Below are 23,120 nucleotides of genomic sequence, written 5' to 3'. Positions count from 1 at the left end.
GAGCCCCCCATCGGGCTCTCTGCTCACTGGAGAACCGCTTACCTTCCTCTCTCTCTTCCTGCCTCTCTGCCTACTTGTGATATCTCTCTCTCTCTCTGTCAAATAAATAAATAAAATATTTTTAAAAATGGGCAAAGTACCTGAACAGATATATCTCAAAGAAGATATATAAATTCCCAATAAGCAATTGAATAGATGCCAACATGATTAGTCATTAGGCAAGTATAAATAAATACCACAATGAGATACCACTTAGCATCCACTAGGATGGCTAATAGTTTTTTTTTAAGATTTTATTATTTATTAGACACAGAGAGAGATCACAAGTAGGCAGAGAGAGAGAGAGAAACAGGCCCCCTGCTGAGCAGAGAGCGGATGTGGGGCTCGATCCCAGGAGCCTGAGATCATGACCTGAACCAAAGGCAGAGGCTTTAACCCACTGAGCCACCCAGGTGCCCCTAATAGTTTAAAAAAAAACCAAAAACACAACATAGTGAGTGCTGGTAAGGATGTGGAGAAATTGGGACCCTTATATATTGCTGGTGGAATAGAAAATGTTACGGGGCGCCTGGGTGGCTCAGTGGGTTAAGGCCTCTGCCTTTGGCTCAGGTCATGATCCCAGGGTTCTGGGATCGAGCCCCATATCAGGCTCTCTGCTCTGCGGGGAGCCTGCTTCCTCCTCTCTCTCTCTCTCTCTGCCTACTTGTGATCTCTGTCTGTTGAATAAATAAATGCAATCTTTAAAAAAAAAAAAAAAAGAAAAGAAAATGTTACGGCTGCTGTGAAAAATAGTCTGGTGGCTTCTCAATAAGTTAAACATACAATTACCATACCACTCAGCAATTCTACTCTTGAGCATTGTTTTGAACTGAATCTTCATGTCCTACCTCCCTCCCGACCAATTAATATGTTGAAGTTTTAACCTTACCCCCCTCCCATCATATCACTGTATTTGGAGATGAGGCCCCTAAGAAGGTAATTAGCATTGAATGAGGTCATAAGGGTGGGATCGGACACAATTCGGGACCTTATAAGAAGAGAAACCAGAGAGCTCTCTCTCTCCCCATACTCATGCACTGAGGAAAGGCCATGTGATGATATAGTAAGAAGGTGGCCATCTACAAGCCAGGAAAAGAGCTCTCACCGGAAAATGACTATGTCGACACCTTGATCTCAGACTTTCAGCCTTCAGAACTGCAAGGAAATAAATTTCTCTTATTTAAGCCATCTCACTTGTAGTATTTTGTTATGGCAGCTGAGCAGAAAAGACCAGTACATACCCAAAAGAACTGAAAACAGGCGAAAAGAACCAGACACAAAAATGCCACATGTCATATGGTTCCATTTAGATGAAATGCTCAGAACGGGCAAATCCATAGAGACAGAAAGAAGATTAGATGTTGCTAGGAACTGGGGAGAAAAGTGGAGTGGAGTGTGACTGATTAGTGTGTACGGGATTTCCTTTTTTGGGTGATGAAAATGTTCTGGAAGTAGATAGTGGTGATGTTTGCATATTGTCAATGTACTAAAAGTTACTTGTACACTTGTACACTTTTAAATGGTTAAAGTGTTACAAGTGTTACATGTTCTGTGTATTTTACCACAAAAAAAAATTTCTAAAAAATAAAGGGATATGTTGAACACTACATCAAAAGCTAATGATATACTATATGCTGGCTAATTGAACATAATCAATCAATCAATTAATCAATCAATAACTATATACTACACTAAGAGTAATTAAAGAAAGCTGGAGTAGCTATATACATTTCATACAAGGTGGACTTCAGAACAATGAGAAATGAGAATACTTAATGTGTATGCACCTAACAACACAGTATCAAAATACCTGAGGCAAAAAGGGATAAAACTGCAAGAAAATGATAAATATGCTATTATCACTGAAGACTGTAACACTCCTGTATCAATACTTGACATGACAGGTCCAGCCAGTATAAAAATCAGTAAGGATATAACTGAAATGAATGGCATCATCAAGCAACTGGATCTAATTGACATTTATCCAACAACAGCAGGATACACACTCTTCTCAAGCTCACATGGAACATTCAGCATTATAGACTATATACTGGGCTCAAGACACACTCTACTCTATTGGAAAGAATAGAAATCATGCAAAGCATGCTCTCTGATTATAGTGGAATTAAACTAGAAGCCAAAAACAGAGATAGCTAGGAAATCCTAAAATATTTGTAGATGAAATGACCCACTTCTAAATAACACATGAGTCAGAGAAAAAGTCTCCAGAGAAATGTCAAATCAGCAACCTAACCTTCCACCTTGAGAAACTAAAAAAAGAAGAGTACATGAAACCCAAAGCAAGCAAAAGGAAGGAAATGATAAACATTAATAGGGGAATAAATAAAATAGAGATCAGAAACATATTACAGAAAAGCAACAAAACCAAAAGTTACTTTGTGGAAATGATCGATAAAGTGACAAAACTTTAGGTAGAAAATAAGAAAGAAAACTCAATTATTGAATCAGGAATTGAAGTGGGACTTTACTATTGGTCCTACAGAAACAGAAGGTTTTAAAGGAATATATGAACAATTACATGCCAACAAATTAGATAACTGATACGAAATGGATAAATTCTTTGATACAACCTTCTGAAACTTTCTCAAGAAAAAATAGAAAATGTGAAGGGACCTATAAAAGGCAAGGAGATTAAATTAGTAACATTAATATAAAAAACTTCTCACAAAGAAAATCCTAGGACCAAATGGCTTCTCTGGTGAATTCTGCCACTTAGCGAATGAACAGCTCACAAACTCTTCCAAAAAATAGAAGGGTAGGGTATACTTCCCAACTTATTTTATGGGGCTCGTTTTACCCTGATACCCGAAGCAGACAGAGACATAAGAAAACTATAGACCAATATTCTTTATAAACACAGGCACACACAAAAACCTGGAACAAAATACTAGCAAAGCAAATCAAGCAACATGTAAAGAGGATTACATGTCATGACCAAGTGGGAATTTATCCCAGAAATGTAAGTTTGTGATTTAACATACAATAATTAATCAATGGAATACACCATAAAAGGCCAACAACCACATGATTATCTCCATAGATGTAGATACAAATTGACAACAGTCAACACCCTTTCATGATAAAACCATTCAACACACTGGGAATGGAAGGAATCTTCCTCAACCTGATAAAAAAGTATCTACAAAAAACCCATAACGAACATCAAATCAATGGTGAAAGACTGAGAGTTTTCTCCCTAAATGGGAACAAGACAAGGATGTTCACTCTTTTTATTTTAATTTATTTGACACACACACACACACACAGAGAGAGAGAGAGAGAGAGATCAGAAGTAGGCAGAGAGGCAGGCAGAGAGAGAGAGGGAAGCAGACTCCCTGCTGAGCAGAGACCCCCCCCCAATGTGGGGCTCCATCTCAGGACCCTGAGATCATGACCTGAGCCAAAGGCAGAAGCTTAACCCACTGAGCCACCCAGGCACCCCAAGGATGTTCACTTTTGTCACTTCCATTCCACATTGTACTGGATGTTTTAGCTAAGGCAATAAGACAAGAAAAAGAAATAAATGGCATATTGATTGGAAAGGAAGAAGTAAACTTAACACAGGTGAATTTTACAGTATGTACATCATCCTCAGTGAAGCTGCTTAACACATTTTTGCTACTGCAGTGATAACACTTAGAATTTTGAGTCAAAGTTGTTTAAATAAAAAGTAGACCCAGTCCAGGAAGCATAAGTAATCATGCGTGGGTTGACTTCAGACTATTTCTTCACTAGACGGCACTGATCAAATATTACAGGTCTAAATGTTTTCAGATTGAGACAGGGAGTGAAAATCTGCCAACACAGAACTTCTGAGTCTGATCCATCAGGCCTGCAGGGTTCCCCTCTGCTTTCAGATAGTATTGGTCCAGATTGCATTGTGTCAAATCTGGAGCATGGCCATTTCCTCCTGGCAGAACTACTTGTCTCAAGTTTCTCTCTGCACTGTTGCCTGCTGAACTTTTTTATTATGTTCAAATATACATAACATTTACCATTTTAAGTACATTGTTAGGGGCATTAAGTACATTCACACTGCTATGCAGCCATCACAACCATCCATCTCCAGAAAATGTTCACCTTCCCAAATTGAAATGCTGTACCTCTTAAACAATAACTTCTCATTTCGCCCTCCCTTCAGTCCTAGGAAACCACTTCTCTATTTTGTGTCTCCATGAATTTGACTACTCTAGGTGCCTCATATAAGTGGATTCATACAGCATTTATCCTTTTGTGTCAGGCTTATTCCACTTAACATCATGTCCTCAAAATTCATCCATATTGTAGCACATGACAGAATTTCATTAATTTTAATTTTTTTAAAGATTTTACTTATTTACTTGAGAGAGAATGGGAGAGAGAGAGAGAGAGAGAGAGCGAGCACCAGCAGGGCAGGGAGGGGAAGAGAGAGAGGGAGAAACAGGCTCTCCACTGAGCAGGGAGCCCGAACTGGAGCTCGATTCCCCCAACCCTGAGTCAAAGGCAGATGCTTAAATGACCAAGCCACCCAGGCACCCTGGAATTTCATTTCTTTTTAAGGCTGAATAATATTTCATTATGTGTAATACCACATTTTGTTTACTCATGGGACATTTGGGTTGTTTCTACCTTTTGGCTATTGTGGATAATGCTGTCATGAACAATGGCATACAAATGTCTGTTTGAGTCCCTGCTTTCAATTCTTTTGTGTATACACCAAGAAGTGGGACTGCTAGATCATGTGGTAATTCTATGTTTAATTTTTTATGAGAAATCACCATGCTGTTTTCCATAGCAACCACAACACTTTAGATTCCCATCAACAATGCACAAGCGTTCTGATTTCTCCACATTCTTGGCAAATGCTTGTTATTTTCTGTTTTTTTGTTCGTTTGTTTGTTTATAATGGCCATTCTAATAGGTATGATGTGGTATCTCATTGTAGTTTGTTTTGATTTCTATTTACCTGATTGCGGATATTGAGTATACTTTCATGTACTTATTGACATTCTGTATATCCTCTTTACAGAAATGTCTATTCGAGTTCCTTGCCCATTTTTTTTTTTTAAAGATTTTTATTTATTTATTTGACAGAGATAGAGAGCACAAGTAGGCAGGGCAGCAGGCAGAGGCGGAGGGAGAAGTAGGCTCTCTGTTGAGCAGGGAGCCCAATGTGGGGCTTGATCCCAGGACCCTAGGATCATGACCTGAGCCAAAGGCAGCCACTTAACTATCTGAGCCACCTAAGCGCTCCTGCTTGTCCATTTATTTTTTTTTTATTTTTTTTTAAAGATTTTATTTATTTATTTGACAGAGAGAGATCATAAGTAGACAGAGAGGCAGGCAGAGAGAGAGAGGGAAGCAGGCTCCCTGCTTAGCAGAGAGCCCGATGCGGGACTCGATCCCAGGACCCCGAGATCATGACCTGAGCCGAAGGCAGTGGCTTAACCCACTGAGCCACCCAGGCGCCCTGCTTGTCCATTTATTAACTGGGTTGTTTGCAATGATTTTCTTCCATTCTGTGGGTTGTCTTTTTGCTCTGTTAATAGTGGCCTTTGAAAGCAAGGGCAAAAATGAATTTTGCACAGCAAAGGAAACAGTTAACAAAACCAAAAGACAACTGACAGAATGAGAGAAGATATTTGCAAACAACATACCAGATAAAGGGCTAGTATCCAAAATCTATGAAGAACTTACCAAACTCAACACCCAAAGAAGAAATAATCCAATCAAGAAATGGGCAGAGGACATGAACAGACATTTCTGCAAAGAAGACATCCAGATGGCCAACAGACACATGAAAAAGTGCTCCACATCACTTGGCATCAGGGAGATACAAATCAAAACCACAATGAGATACCACCTCACACCAGTCAGAATGGCTAAAATTAACAAGTCAGGAAATGACAGATGCTGGCGAGGATGCGGAGAAAGGGGAATGCTCCTACACTGCTGGTGGGAATGCAAGCTGGTGCGGCCACTCTGGAAAACAGTATGGAGGTTCCTCAAAAAGTTGAAAATAGAGCTACCTTATGACCCAGCAATTGCACTACTGGATATTTACCCTAAAGATAAAAGTGTAGTGATCTGAAGGGGCACATGCACCCAAATGTTTATAGCAGCAATGTCCACAATAGCCAAACTATGGAAAGAGACTAGATGTCCATCAACAGATGAATGGATAAAGGAGATGTGGGGTATATAAATATAATGGAATACAATGTAGCCATCAAGAAAGATGAAATCTTGCCATTTGCAACGATGTGGATGGAACTAGATGGTATTATGCTAAGCAAAATAAGTCAGTTAGAGAAAGACAATTATCATGTGATCTCCCTGATTTGAGGAAGTTGAGAGGCAACGTGGGGGGTTTGGGGGTAGGAAAAGAATAAATGAAACAAGATGGGATGAGGAGGGAGACAAACCATAAGAGACTCTTAATCTCACAAAACGAACTCAGGGTTGCCGAGGGGAGGGGGGTAGGGAGAGGGTGGCTGGGTTATGGACATTGGGGAAGGTATGTGCTATGGTGAGTGTTGGGAAGTGTGTAAACCTGGTAATACACAGACCTGTACCCTTGGGGCTAATAATACATTATATGTTAATTAAAAAATAAAAAATTTTTAAAAAAGAGTGTCCTTTGATGCCCAAAAGCTTTTTAAAAATTTGCTGTAGTCTAATTAATTTTTCTTGCTGCCTGTGCTTTTGACATCATATCCAAAAATCATTGACAAATTCAATGTCATGAAGCTTTCCCATTGTGTTTTCTTCTAAGATTTTATGTTTTATGTTTCAGCTTTGATCATTTTGAGTTTTGTTTATAGTATAAGATACAAACCCAATTTCATTCTTTCACATGTGGATAACAAGTTTTCCCAGCACCATTTGTTCAGAATAGTTTCCTTTCCCCTTTGGCTTGTCTTGGAAACTTTGTTGATAATCAACTAACCATAAATGTAAATGGTTATTTCTGGATTCTTTATTCCATTGGTCTACATGTCAGCTGATTTTTTCTTTTCTTTTTAATTTAAATTTTAGTTAACATACAGTGCAGTATTGGTTTCTGGAATACAATTCAGTGATTCATCACTTACATAAAACACCCAGTGCTCATCACAACAAGTGCCCATCACCCATCTAGCTCATCCCATACCTACCTCCCCCATCAACCCTCAGTTTATTCTCTATCATTAAGAGTCTCTTATGGCTTGTTTCCCTCTCCTTTTTTTCTTTCCACCTTCTCATATATTCATGTTTTCTTTCTTAAATTCCACATGAGTGAGATCATATGGTATTCATCTTGCTCTGACATATTTCACTTAGCATAATACACTCTAGCTATATCCACATCATTGCAAATGGCAAGATTTCATTTTTTCTGGTGGCTGGGTAATATTCCATTGTAAATATATACCACATCTCCTTTATCCATTCATCAAAGGACATTTGGGCTCTCTCCATAGTTTGGCTATTGTTGATAATGCTGCTATAAACATTGGGGTGCATGTGCCTCTTCAGATCTGTATTATTGTATCCTTTGGGTAAATACCTAGTAGTGCAATTGCTAGATTGTAGGGTAGCTCTATTTTCAACTTTTTGGGGAAACTCCATGCTGTTTTCCAGAGTGGCTGCACCAGTTTGCATTCTGCTTTCTTAGCATCCTCTTGTGTGGTCAATTTTAGCCATTCTCACAGGTGTGAGGTGGTGTCTCATTGTGGTTTTGATTCATATTTCCCTGATGATGAGTGATGTTGAGCATCTTTTCAAGTGTTTGTTGGCCATCTGGATGTCTTCTTTGGAAAAGTGTCTATTCATGTCTTCTGTCCATTTCTTAACTGGACTATTTGTTTTTTGGGTGTTGAGTTTGGTAAGTTCTTTATAGATTTTGGATATTAACTCTTTATCAGATATGTCCTTTGCAAATATCTTCTTCCATTTCATAGGCTGCCTATGAACCTTCTTATATTGTTGGTGGGAATGCAAACTGGTGCAGCCACTCTGGAAAACAGCATGCAGGCTCCTCTGACATTATCTTTTAAGTCCTTCTGGTCCAGTGTGCCATTCAAAACCCTTCTTTCCTTGTTGATTTTCTGCATAGAGGACCTGTCCATTGCTGTAATTGGGTGTTAAAGTCTACTGTTACTATATTATTATCAATGAGTTTATGTTTATTATTATTTTTAAAGATTTTATTTATTTGACAGAAATCACAAGTAGGCAGAGAGGCAGGCACAGACAGAGGGGGAGGCAGGCTCCCTGCTGAGCAGAGAGCCCGATATGGGGCTCAATCCCAGGACCCTGGGATCATGACCCGAGCTGAAGGCAGAGGCTTTAACCCACTGAGCCACCCAGGCACCCCTATGTTTATTATTAATTGATTTATATAACTGGGTGCTCCCAAGTTGGGGGCATATTCATAATTGTTACATCATCTTGATAGATAAACCCCTTAATTATGATATAGTGCCCTTCTTCATCTCTTGTTATAGTCTTTGTTTTAAAATCTAGTTTGTCTGATTTAAGTGTGGCTATTCTAGCTTTGTTCTGATGTCCATTAGCATGACAGATGGTTCTCCATCCCCTCACTTTCAAACTGCAGATGTCTTTAGGTCTAAAATGAATCCCTTGTCAGCTTATTAACTTTTTTTTTTAAAGATTTTATTTATTTATTTGACAGAGAGAGATCACAAGCAGACAGAGAGGCAGGCAGAGACAGAGAGAGGGAAGCAGGCTCCCTGCTGAGCAGAGAGCCCGATGTGGGGCTCGATCCCAGGACCCTGAGATCATGACCTGAGCCGAAGGCAGCGGCTTAACCCACTGAGCCACCCAGGCGCCCCAGCTTATTAACTTTTTAAAGTGCAACACTCAACCTGGCCTGCCATTTCTTAATCCATTGGTTGTAGCCAATATTTTAAAAAAGATTTTATCTATTTATTTATGTGTGTGTGAGAGAAAGCGCATGAGCAGGGGGAGTAGCAGGCAGAGCAGGCAGAAGGAGAAGCAGGCTCCCTCCTGAGCAAGGAACCCGATGTGGGACTCGATCCCAGGATCCTGGGATCACGACTCGAGAAAGCAGCAGACACTCTACCAACCGAGCCACCCAGACAACCCTGTAGCCAATATCTTAAAACCAAAATCCACGTTAGTCCAGCATTTAAGTACTGTCAAATCTGGCTGGTCAAAGGCATCTTCCATCCTATCCCTTTAATACCCATTCCTTTGATACGAATTCAGTGTTTCCTACACATATGCCCTTTATTCATTTTCTGTCTCTGTACTTTGGTTAAGCTATTTCCTTTGCCTGCAGTATCTTTCTCTCCTCTTACCTTTGTTTCCATCTCTGAATGCTAAACCTTGGCCACTCTTCAATGACCCGCTCAAATGCCACTTCCTCTAGGAAGCCTTTTCCATTGTCATTTGGAAATTCTCTCTAGTTCTTCTAAAGTCCCCGAAATGCATTTATTATCCTCCTGCTTATGTAGCATTGTTGAAATTAGACAGGTTCCAGTCCCTCGGCTCTACTGAAAGCCTCTCTGTGCCAAGAGTGTTGTCTTATGCTTAACAGCCCATGGTCTGTTTTTTTTTTTTTTTAAGATTTTATTTATTTATTTGACAGACAGAGATCACAAGTAGGCAGAGCAGCAGGCAGAGAGAGAGGGGGAAGCAGGCTCCCCGCTGAGCAGAGAGCCCAATGCAGGGCTCGATCCCAGGACCCGGGGATCATGACCTGAGCTGAAGGCAGAGGCTTAACCTACTGAGCCACCCAGGCGCCCCCCATTTAATGTCTGTCCTAGTACCTGGCCCAGTAGTGTAGTAGAGGTGTATGCTCACTCAATAAATATTAATTCAATACCCTGAGCTAACCACCAAGAAAATATAACAGAATTCCTCTCCTACTGCAGTTGTGAGGGTCAATCCTACAAGGACTCTGGCTGGATTCAAGATACCAGCCAGAAAACTCTCAATAACTCTGCAGAAAATCCTCATTTCCAAAGAAACATTTCCAAAAAGGACATGGGTGTATGAATTTTTGCTTGTTTTGTGAGTTAACATTTGTTCAGACCCAGAGACATGTATTCCTACCTTTGCTCTTTAGGTTTTCCCACACCAGAGAGTACCTTTAAGGAGAGTCAGTGACAGACAGGGTGACTTAATTCCTGTTGGCATGGGCTAGAACTAAAGCCTGGAGTTGATGACACCAGAGTCTCCAAGGCCTACCTGTCTTTCTTGAAAATGAACTTCCTGAGAGGGCTGCTTTGTTTTGTTTTGCTTTGCTTTTGTCGAGCAGAACACTGTGCACCAGTTAGCACCTCAGGAGAGAATCCAATACTTCTGCCCACCACATCTTGGTACTGGAGTCACCAAGGAAAAGAAATCACAATGCAGTCAACCACTGGATGGAACAGCATGTTATTTCCATAGATAAAAGACAGAGTAAGATCATCTTCAATAGCGGGTGCTGGTCCCACCCAAATCTTGGCCATATCTCCACGGCTGAACCAGGGCAATTTGCCTAGGCACACCCTTCTTCTGCCACAGTAGAAGAACCCTGTCCCTTCCCCTCGTTGGCCAGCAGTGGGGTTGGCCAGGTGTCATATGACATACACACTTAAGCAGAACAAAGGCACATACATTGAACTTGCAACAGGGAAAGATAGTCACATGAGCACAGGCTGCATGGGCTCTTCATCTCTTGGTAAGGCAGTAGTCCAGGCCCAAGACCCATCCTTACATGGCCACGTGGGAGTCAAAAGACTGAAAGATGATACTGCCTGTCCCAACAATTTTGTTTTTGGCAGGGGACTGGGAAGGCAGAAGAAAAGTTTACTATGAAGAGAAACCAGAACTGGAAAATGTCAGTGAACATCATAGACAAATGCACTTTGAAATACTGACAATAATAGCTAACATTTATATGGTGCTTATTCTGTACATGAATACAAATAGGCACTGATTTATTTAGATAAATATCTAAATACAGATAAGGCACTGTTCTAAATACTTTCTTGGTATTCGTTCCAGTTAGTCCCCTCAGTAGCGCTAAGTAGGTATACTTATTATTCCTATAAGAGTACAAATGAGAAAGCTGAAGCCCAGATAGTTTAATTAACTTGCCTAAGACCACACAGCTAGTAAGTAGCAGAGGCAGGCTTCGAACTCAGGCAGTTCGTCTCCAGAGCACATGTCTTTTTTTTTTTTTTTTAATATTTTGTTTATTTGACAGAGAGCTAGAGAGAGAGCACAAGTAAGCAGAGCGGCAGGGAGAGGGGGAGAGAGAGAAGCAGGCTCTCTGCTGATCAGGGAGCCCGATGCGGGGCTCGATCCCAGGACCCTGGAATCACGACCCGAGCTGAAGGCAGCCGCTTAACCAACTGAGCCACCCAGGCACCCCCAGAACACATGTTTTTAAACACTGTGCCACGATGACTTTCAGGAAGACAAGGAACTCACTGCAGTCTGACTGAGACAGGACCAGATCACCACGATGGAAGAATACCCCTCAGATCTGAGAAATACAGAGACTGATGGAAGAAGAAAATGAATACAATCCTTGCCTGTATACCAGTGAGGTTGGTAGTTGGGCTAGATATTGTCAGTGTCATGAATAAGCATTGTTAATATGGTCCTTATAAATGCTTTGTTTACTGATTATACACACGTGATAGGGAGAAAAGGGAATATGGGTCAGATAGATCTTTTATAAATCTAGTTGAGGGGCGCCTGGGTGGCTCAGTGGGTTCACCCTCTGCCTTCGGCTCAGGTCATGATCCCAGGGTCCTGGGATCGAGCCCCACATTGGGCTCTCTGCTCAACAGGGAGCCTGCTTCCTCCTCTCTCTCTGCCTGCCTCTTTGCCTACTTGTGATCTCTGTCTGTCAAATAAAAATTTTAAAAAATCTAGTGGAAAGTATTTCCTACTTTTTATGTATTGGTTTTGAGAAAATTCATTTTGAGTGAAGCATTTAATTAGCTTTCCCTTTTCACAAGGCTAATTGTCATGGAAATCTAGAGACAGGTATATTTTGTTGGTCTAACAGCTTTGGAACTGGGCAAGAGACGTGAAGTTGCTTTGAGATAACACTGCAAGGATGTTGGGAACTCCTAGAAAGGAAATATAAGATGTGAGTGCTACAACCCAGGCAATTGAATTAATTATAAATAAAGTACAGGGGTGCCTGGCTGGTGACTCTTGATCTTGCAGTTGTAAGTTTGTGCCCCATATCAGGTACAGAGATTACTTAAAAATAAAATCTTCAGGGGCACCTGGGTGGCTCAGTCAGTTAAGTGCCTGACTCTTGATTTTGGCTCGGGTCATGATCTCAGGGTTGTGAAATTGAGCCCCACATCAGGCTCTGCACTCAGCTGGTAGTCTGCTCAAGATTCTCTCTTTCCCTCTTCTTCCCCCTCTGCCTCTCCCCTCATTTACACTTGTGCTCACTCTCTCAAATAAAATCTTTAAAAAAATCTTTAAAAAGAAAGAAAAGTACAGACCAGTATCTCTCATGAACAAGGGATGCAGAAACCCACAACTAAATATTAGCAAACTGAATCCAATAATATATAAACAAATGTCTTATTCCAGGAATGCAAGGAAGGTTTGATATTTGGAGAAATCTGGCAATGTAATGTGTCCTATTAACATTCTTAAAAAAATGACTTGATACGATCAATTGATGCAAAACAAATTTGAAAACACTCAACATCCATTTATGATAAAAGTTCTTAGCAAACTAGGAATTCATCTTTTTTTTTTTTTTTTTTTTTTTTAGGAACTCATCCTTTTGACCAGGGCTTGACTTGTGTTAGATGAAGGAGGCATTTGACAATGATATGACAGGGATTGACGAGAACACAACAAAACAAAATAAAACAAAACTTGCCTTAGGAGAAAACTCTCCTTCAAGTTCTTTTCACAGGATTTTCTTCTTATATGTTTATCCAGACTCACAACAGAGCCCATGTACTCCAGTGAAGGATAGGAACACACCGTTTTCACTCATAGGAGGTTACTGTAAGGGAAAGATCTCATTGATCACTGAAAATCTAAAGAACCCTGTTGGGGGCCACTGAGGCCCTGATAGATGGCCAAGCCTCTCAGGGTTACGGCATGGTTTGCACAGCTCCTGCCATCTCTGCTGACCTGATGATATCTCTCCCTTAGACTAGATACTTCTGACCCACTGTCCTGGGCTAGAGACTTGGGGGCATTAAAAACTGCAGGGCAATGGCTCCGCATGAACAAGCCTGGAAAAAATCATCAGTTATCTCCGGACTGGAGATAGGGGGCTCCCTATCTTCCCACGTCCAGAGACGTGGAGTCTCCGGACTGCACACAACAAAGACTAGAAAACCTCAAAGAAAAACATCATGTTTCTGCCTTCTCAGGACCCCAAGGACTTACTCGTATCTTGTAATCAGACCACTGAGTCCTTACCCATTTTATGGCCACATCAGAATGTAGTGTGCCTTAGATATAAATTATTTCCTATTGTACTACTAAAGGTTAAAAACAATTGATTAGTGCTACCCTTCCTCTATATATAACTACTTATTACTAATCTGTTTGTTCCCTTTTATTCCATTACTCACTGTAAAAAACCTTCTGAACTGATGTAACCCTAGACACTACCTACATAGGAAGCGTACCGATCAAATAAACTAGAGATGCCCGATTGCTGAACCTGTCGAGCGGCTCTCTCATTCCTTTTGCCAACACCATCCATCCTTTGGGGACCTCTGGACCTGCCGAGGCTGGACCCCGGCAGAACCCGTCATTTGTTCTTTAGTCTTTGACTCTTCTTGCCTTCCCTTTTCCATCATTCCCTTGGCCCTCACTCCAGTTCAAGTTTTATTACTTCCTACCGTCATCCATTCCCTCTGTTTTGAAAGTATCATACAGCCTTGATAAGAAACGTAATAAAACACAGTATACGCAGCAGTGTGCCTCTTAGATGTCTCCCCCTTGAGAACGAAGTAACTCGTTCTCTCGGCTGCTTAGAGGTTTGGCAGCTAATAACTCATGCGAATCTCTGTCCAGGCATTGCCCTAGGATGAAGAAAGTTACTGACCAAAGTTATGCCCCATCTCCAAGGGCAGTCCGTATCCAGTAACTGGTAGATATGGAGTTCAAGTCCTGGCACCTTTGCCTCAGTTAGGGATAATACTGAAGGGCATTTCCAAATCCATGAAGACTTTGCACAATTCACCAATTAACACAGGGTTCCAAATCTTGACAATTCAATTCAGAAAATTTTATCCCCTTATGTCAGAGTTGGATATTTCTCTTTGCTTCTACAGACCCACTCACCACCTTCTCTATCCTGCCTCTGTGTCTTAGGAGGCTGGCCTCTACATCTACCAGGCTCTCTTGCCTTCTCGCTTCTAGTTGGATTCAGCCAATGGGGGAACCATCCAGAGAGGTTACATGGAAGGCAGGAGAGCAGTTGAGAAAGTGGGAATCCAAAAACAAGTATTAGAGTAGGAACACGTAAGATAGTCAGAAATTCCATCTTGGAGAAATTTTTTAGGGATGATGAGTTCTGCTACTTTTCTCCTATTTTTCATTAAAAAGGCTATCTGTGCAGTTATTAGTCTGAATTAGACCTGTCACCCCTGTCTATTAAGGTCATAATCAGATTTCTGCTGTGAGAAGACAAAGTATCGGTTTGAAAGCAGATTAATTTTAAGGGTTACATATTTAAGATATTATCTCTCAAATGCACAAACTTAAGACAAGGTACAAAACCTCCCATTCATTTATCTAGTCATTCAACAAACACATTTTGAGCATCTATTATGTTCCCAACAGTATTCTAGGCACTGAGGTACAAAAATATACAAAAATCCCTGTCCTCATGGGAGCTTATATTTATAGAAGTGGTGAATAACAGCATATCCATGCTTGCAAAAGATGACCTTACCAGAGGATTTAAGGTGCGTTTTTGTAATTGTTAAATTAAAATTTAATTCACATAACATGAAGTTTGTCATTACAAAGTCTCCAACTCAGTGGTTTTTAATATATTCACAATGTTGTGCAACCATCACCACTCTTTTAACTCTGAGAAAATTTTCATCACTCTCAAAAGAAACTCCACACCCATCTGTTACATGCTGAATTGTGTCTGTCCCCCAGATTTCATGTTTAAGGCCCCAACCCCCCGAATTCAACCTTACTTGGAAATAGGGTCACGCAGATGGAACTAGTTAAGATGAAGTCACACAGGAGTAGGGTGGGTCTCCAAGACAATATGACTGATACCCTTCTAAAAAGGGAAATTTGGACACTGAAACAGACACACACACACACAGGGAGAACACTAGTGAAGATTATATTTATGTTGCTACAAGCCAAGGAACTACCAGAAACTAGGAGAGAAGTCTGGAACGAATCCTTCCCTAGTACCTTCAGAGGGAGCATGGGCCCTGGTGACACCTTGATCTCAGATTTCTAGTCTTCAGAACCATGAGACAATATTTTTGTGTGTGTGTGAGACAATACATTTCTGTTGTTTAAGCCATCTAGTTGTGACAATTTGTTATGGCAGCCTTAGCAAGCTAATCAACCATTAACAGTTACTCCATTTCCCCTTCCCCTCAGCCACAGGCAACCACTCATCTACACCATGTCTTTAAGGATTTGTCTATTCTGGGTATTTCTTTAAGATTTATTTGAGAGAGAGCGAGCGAGCGAGTGAGCACATGTGCTTGCATTCGAGTGTTGGGGGTGGGGCACAGGGAGAGAGTCTTCAAGCAGACTCCCTGCTGAGCATAAAGCCCAATGTGGGGCTGGACTCCGTGATCCATGAAATCATGACCTGAGCCAAAACAAAGAGTAGGGCGCTCAATGGACTGAGCCACCCAGGCACCCTTATTCTGGATATTTCTTATAAATGGAATCAGAATACATGGCTTCTTGTGTCAGCCTTTTTTTGCTTGCAATGTTTTCAAGGTTCATCCACAACTGTTTATTTTATCAGTACTTCATTCCTTTTTATGGTTAAGTACTATTTTATTGTATGGATATACCACAATTTGTTTATTCATCACTTGACTGACATTTGGCTTATTTCCACTTTTGGTTATCAGGAATAATGCAGCTATGGACATTCATGTACAAGTTTTTTTTCTTTGTGTGAATATATGTTTTCTTTTTTTTTTTTTTTTTAAAGATTTTATTTATTTATTTGTCAGAGAGAGGGAGAGAGAGCGAGCACAGGCAGACAGAATGGCAGGCAGAGGCAGAGGGAGAAGCAGGCTCCCTGATGAGCAAGGAGCCCGATGTGGGACTCGATCCCAGGACGCTGGGATCATGACCTGAGCCGAAGGCAGCTGCTTAACCAACTGAGCCACCCAGGCGTCCCTGAATATATGTTTTCAATTCTCTGGGTATACACCTGGGAGTGAAACTGCTGGGCCCTATGGTATCTCTATGTTTAACTTTTTGAGGAACTGCCAAACTGTTTTCCAACATGGCTGTATCTTTTGACATTCCCACCAGCGAAATAGGAGGGTTCCAGTTTCTTCTCAGTAATTTTATTTATTTGAAAGAAAATGTGAGAAAGAGTATGAGAGAGAGAGCACAAGCAGGGGGAGGGGTAGAGGGAGAAGCAGACTCCCTCCCCGCAAGCAGGGAGCCCAATTGAAGACTTGATCCCAGGACCCTGGGATCATGACCTGAGCTGAAGGCAGACACTTAACCGAATGAGCCACCCAGGTGCCCTCTTCTCAGTAATTTTAATGCAATGATTGTATGTTACCGTGGGATTAAAAGTATGATGACGAGTTTGGGTCTTAATAGATTTGAGGTGAATTTGATTTCCAAGCATTAAGGGCAGTAGGTAGCTGGAAATGTAGAATTAGAGCTTAGAAAAAAGTCAGAGTTATAGATACGGATATGAGATTCTTCACACTTCCCCCTCAACATGAATTTCCTTTCTTCCACCTTTGAAACTATAACCACACAGTGTACCATTCAAAAGAAAAACAAAATTAATTTCAAAATAATGACAACTTTTTTCTTGTTCTGTGATTTGGTCTTCACATTTTTCATCCATTTTTCTATTTGTACATTCTCTTTTACATAAGAGTTTGTGGGGACATTATTTATCAGGGATATTAACTCTTTGTCACAAATATTGCAAATATTTTCCCAGATGTACAGTTTGTCTCTTGATTTTTTCATGGCATATATTCTCTTTTGTATTTTTATAATGTTTATTCTACTGGGATATCAGAAATATCCATGTCTATTTTTAAAACTTTTTTTAAGTAATCTCTACACTTAACATGGTGCTCAAACTCACGACCCCAAGATCAAGAGTCAGATGTTCTCCTAAACCTGCTAGGTGCCTCTTTTGGATTTTATAGATGTTTTATTTTTATTTATTTCTTAAAAGGTTTTATTTATTTGTCAGAGAGAGAGAGAGCACGCACAAGCAGGGGAAGTAGCAGGCAGAGGGAGAAGCAGACTCCCCGCTGAGCAAGGAGCCCAATGCGGGGCTTGATCCCAGGACCCCGGGATCATGACCTGAGCCAAAGGCAGACGCTTAACCAACTAACCACCCAAGCATCCCTTAAAGATGTTTTAATGAAGTCTAGGATTTACTTTATGGCTTCCGGGTTGGTTTTGTTTACACAACACTTTTATTATATATTATTTTCCATATATGCATGAATATATACTAGACCACTTCTACTTTTTCGTCAACCATTATAACCTAGCATTAAATTTATAGAAACTTAATATACAGTAAATCAAATTCCCCTCTCAATTTTTTCATACTCTTTTGACGAAACTTTAGACATTTAGTGTTTCATATACTTGATTCCGATTTTTTTAAAGCTTTTATTTATTTGACAAAGAGAGATCATGAGAGAGGGAACACAAGCAGGTGGAGTGGGAGAGGGTAAAGCAGGCTTCCCACCAAGCAGGGAGCCCAATGCAGGGCTCGATCCCAGGACCCTGGAATCATGACCTGAGCCGAAGGCAGACACTTAATGACTGAGCTACCCAGGCACCCTTGATTCTGATTTCTTACTCTGTTTTAGTGATCTCTTTTAAAACTGCTCTATACCATATTTTATTATTTTTTTAAATTTTGTGTGTGCCACGTTTTATTTAGTGAAGTTTATAATGGAGTATAAGTCCTCACTTATTACAACTATCATCAGAATACCCTTGGCTGTTTTCATATATATTTTTTCCCTGCCAATTAAAATGAAGAATTGAACTACAGGCCCCTGAGCCTACTGAAGATAATGATTCACCCTCCTACACTGCTGTTGGGAATGCAAGCTGGTGCAGCCACTCTGGAAAACAGAATGAAGGTTCCTCAGAAAGTTGAAAATAGAGATATTCCTATGACCCAGCAATTGCACTACTGGGGATTTACCCCAAAGATACAAATGTAGTGATCCGAAGGGGCCCGTGCACCCCAATGTTTATAGCAGCGATGTCCATAATCACCAAACTATGGAAAGAGCCTAGATGTCCATCAACAGATGAATGGATAAAGATGATATGGTGTATATATACAATGGAATATTATGCAGCCTTCAAAACCCCCCCAATTTTTGCCATTTGCAATGACGTGGCTGGAACTAGAGTATATTAATGCTAAGTGAAATATGTCAATCAGAGAAAGACAATTATCATATGATCTCACTGATGTGAGGAATTTGAGATATAAGACAGAGGATCATAGGGGAAGGGAGGGAAAAATGAAACAAGAAGAAACCAGAGAGGGAGACAAACCTTAAGAGTCTCTTAATCTCAGGAAACAGAAGGTTGCTGGAGGGGAGGGGTGGGAGGGATGGGGTGGCTGGATGATGGACATTGGGGAGGGTATGTGCTATGGTGAGTGCTGTGAATTGCGTAAGACTGAAGAATCACAGACCTGTACCTGTGAAACAAATAATACATTATATGTTAATTAAAATAAAAATTTTTTTAAAAATATAATGAGTCCAATTGCCTGAAGTTCGTGGATTAGGTTTATGTGCAATTGGGTTTTTATAGTACTGCATTTATATTCGGGAATACAGTTTATTTTCTTTTATACAGATAATGTGCAATCGTCTTAGCTTTATTTAGAGTTGTATTTTTGCTTTTTGATGTGTATCATTCTTCCTAGGTTATGTATTTTACTAGTTATCACTGACACACACATGGTGGCTAAGCTAGATTCTATAAAGTCCCTAGTTGGTATCCAGCTAGGAGGTCCCTGCATACTGAGAATGATACAATTTTCATTTCAGAAAATAAAGTGACAATGCAAAGGTTGCTTTGAGATGCAGAGGGGAAAGGGGAGGCATTTCAAGTAAAAGAGTGTTATCTATACCAAAGAAAAACACACAAAAGAAGAAACAAATGTAACTGGTCAAGGTTTCCATTTGAAGTCAGTGGTTGTTGAACAAGAGCACTTTCACAAAAGAAATTAGAGAACCACAATATTATATGTATGATTAAAAATTTCCAAATAAATTTAGTTACAATAAAGCAAGTTGCTTACGCAAAAGAAACCCCATGAAATGAAATGGACATGAAAAGAATTCTACTCATTTGTTCAAGGACAGAGGCTGTCTTTTGGAAAAAAAAAAAGACAGACTTTTATGTAATGCTTAGACTTTATGTAATATCAGAGAATGCAGAAAGTGCAGAGAAAAGCCTACAATTTAAATCAATTTGCAAATGCATTTAGCTCTGGATTATAACTTATTCAGCATTAGAAAATTCATACTGAATAGAAACCTTGTTAAAGTTAGGAACACGGAGGGGTGCCTGGGTGGCTCAGTTGGTTGGGGGTCTGCCTTCAGCTTGGGTCACGGTCCTCAGGTCCTGGGTTCGAGCTCTGCTTCTCCCTCCACCTGCCACTCCCCCTGCTTCTGCTCACTCTCTCTGTCAAATAAATAAATAAAATCTTTTAAAAAAACGTTAGGAACATGGAAAAACCTTAGCCAATACCTACACATTACTCAACATAAGAGAATTCATATTGGAGAGAAATCCTGCAAATGTGTTGAATTCACCAATCCTCACATCTTACTCAACATCACAGCATTCATACTGAAATGAATATAAATGAAATAAATATATATAAACATATAAATGATCTGAATGAGGAAAGGCCTTTAGACATGACTTTACCCTTGTCAATGTGACATAATTCTTCCTGGGGAGAACCCTGCAAATGTATTATATTTGGGAAATCCCAAATACAGATATGGCTGCACTGTTGGCAAGCATGAGACAATTCATCTCAGAGAAATCCCTATGAATGTAATGAATGAAGATAGGAAGGAATGTGTTCAACTCCTACTCAGCATCAGCGAATTCATATAAAATAGAGATAATACGAACCTAGGGTACATTCTTTTACCCACAGCTCATACTTTATTCATCATCAGATAATTTACTATAGACAACAAAATGAAATTTAAATAATTGTAATTCATGGGTCATCCCTGGCTTAGATATGGGAAATTCATTGTAGAGATGGACATTAAGAATTTTGTTTTGTGGGACACCTGGGTGGCTCAGTTGGTTAAGCAGCTGCCTTCGGCTCAGGTCATGATCCCAGCGTCCTGGGATCGAGTCCCACATCGGGCTCCTTGCTCGGCGGGGAGCCTGCTTCTCCCTCTGCCTCTGCCTGCCATTCTGTCTGCCTGTGCTCGCTCTCTCTCTCTCTGACAAATAAATAAAATCTTAAAAAAAAAAAAAAGAATTTTGTTTTGTGCTTCAACATAATTAACCAATAGGAAATCCATATAGAGATAACCAAAGTGGGCAGAAATGTTAAAATCTCTTTGATTGTAGACAATAATTTTCTTGTATGAACCAGTAATACACCAAAAGTTACCTACTGAAAAGATAACTGGCCAAAATAACTGATAAAGTCACAGAAGACAGTGACTTCAACGGAGGAGGGGACTCTAAAGCACAGGTTACTGCAGGGACTGGCCCCAAAGACCTTCATTTCTGACTATAGTAGCGCCCCTCACTCCTGTCCGCTCCTGCCTGTGGCAATCCATAGGGTCGGCCGGAGAGAGGGCAGTGCGGTCCAGCCAAGAGAAACCTGACATTGGCCTTCCATTCTTGACAGAAACTCATGCAGTTCAAAGAGCAGAGTACCATCAAAGCATTGTATGATGGGCCCGTCACCTTGGCCATTGTGGGGAAGAACACCAGGAAGAGGAAGGTACCAGGGACTCTCGGCAGAACACGGCACCAGGCCCTCTGCTCCTCAGCCATGGAAAAGCACTGCCGCACCTTCCAGGCCTTCCAGATGCCGCTGCTGCGACCCGCGTGTTGCTGAGGGCAGACTCAAACTGGGTTCAGAAGGTCCACGTCCTGGGATGGCAAAAACACACTAAAGAGTACCCATCCGAACATTTGCAGCAACGGTGTGACACGGGTCTCCAAGGCCCCCCTCAGGCCCCATGATGCCCTAGAACTCGGGACTCAGAAACGCTGTTCTGCTTCTCAGAAGCCTGCAAGGCCTCCTGAGCTGTTTGATGCGTGGTTAGAACTTACTGCAGGGAAAGCGTGCGGAGTAGAAGAGCAAAGGGAAAAGGGGTAGGGGTGAGGCCCATTAGCAGCCAGGCATGACATGGCAGTGATTGCCCCCCAAAGGAGTCCCAAGGTCACCGATTCATTCTCCCAGGAACGATGTGTGTGACAAAACCTGCCACGCACGGCCAGCCAGGGAAGCTCGCTCCAGCCTTGGGGGCCGGAGCCTTGCCAGGAGGTTGTGCTGGCAGGCGGCATTCCTGTGACTGAGGGTAGCTACTCAGGCTACCGCCCTCAGAGGCCAAACTAATACAGCACGGCCCAGGGCCTCACGCAGGCAAACCCAGACCCTCAGCCTGAGTCACACTGTCTGCACACGCTCTCGGGCCACCATGGAACGGCGATGCTCACACTACAAACAGTCTCACTAGGCAGAATGTGACAGGGGCTTAGCGGTGGTCTCCCAGGAGCCAGACAACGACCAGTGCTCCTGCAACAGGATTTTCTGTGGAATGTACGGGCCTCGAGCAATCCGGGCCTCCTGGGTTTACCCCTTACAATTAATTTTCACTTCATTAGAAGTCTAGTGGCCGACAGGAAAAAATGTTTTCAGGTGAGTATGAGTGGTGACCCTGGGTAAGGATGGAACCGGGCACGGGCACGACTGTGCAAGAAGGCAGCAAAGGGGAAGCCCACGCTATGGGAAGGTACAGCAACGGCACCAACAGGCTACCGAGTGTGTGCGAGAGGACGTAAACCGCCAGCACAAACCAGGAGCCTGACGTGGGCTCAATCCTGGGCTTGGGGCTCTAAGATGCGCCCTACGTCAGTCACAACAGCCCTTGAGGCAGGTGGTCCTCAGCTGTGACCCAAGGGGCCAGAAAGTGCTGGAGACGAGCCTATTCCCCTATGGACTGATCTATCCGAATATCCCGGGCAGAGGCCCCACCGGAGGAACACCTTGCATGCTTCCCGGGTCTGAAATGGCGAAGCCACACTAGAAATGCTACCGTTGCCTGAGTAACACACACGTGTCCTTCCCCAGGCCCCCCGCCAACCGCTCGGTCTAGTCTTTCTGTGCGAGCACCTGCCCGTGTCTTACGAGGATCCGGGAGAGTCTGACCAGGGCCCAGCACCAGGGACTTCTGCAGCTGGGGCTTTCTCAGCTGTGCTCGGGGCACTAGCATACCAACTCTGCTAAACCTTTCCTGCCTCCCCACGGTGACGGCCCAAAAGAAGGACAGCAGGTCTCTTCTCTAGAAATAAACAGGCGGCGTCTCCAAGCCCGGCCGTCACTTACAAACGCACACGGAATGCACTCACAGCGGGCAGCAGTACCCACTCACGCGCCTCAGGGACAGCGGGCTCTTCCCCTGGGATCCTAAAGGCTTGGGCCGTCACTTCCCAGAACTCTGCGCTGTAGATCCGGGCTAGGAATCCCCCAAACCACCGGGGAACCTTAGTTCGCTCCTCGAAGGCAAAAGGAAAGACCGGGAGAAAGCAGTATGTTCCCGTGGAAGCTTACCTACGTGCACGCGGGACTGCGTGACGGTTTTTGCCACAGGCTTCCC

General features: G+C 41.9%; 1 long non-coding RNA gene across 1 annotated transcript; it reads right to left on the bottom strand.

The window, feature by feature from the left end:
- Nucleotides 1–440: 440 nt before the first annotated feature.
- LOC116858255 lies at nt 441–21,412 on the bottom strand. Its single transcript, XR_004380883.1, has 3 exons — nt 20,859–21,412; nt 10,509–10,514; nt 441–458 (listed from the first exon to the last, which is right to left on the bottom strand). It is a non-coding gene; the product is annotated as an uncharacterized LOC116858255 (long non-coding RNA).
- Between the last annotated feature and the right edge of the window lie 1,708 nt (nt 21,413–23,120).

This window comes from Lontra canadensis, unplaced genomic scaffold (assembly GCF_010015895.1).
Source record: "Lontra canadensis isolate GAN:19392208 unplaced genomic scaffold, GSC_riverotter_1.0 scaffold134, whole genome shotgun sequence".
In the NCBI taxonomy this organism is placed as follows: Eukaryota; Metazoa; Chordata; class Mammalia; order Carnivora; family Mustelidae; genus Lontra; species Lontra canadensis.
This window is presented reverse-complemented; position numbering and strand designations above follow the sequence as displayed.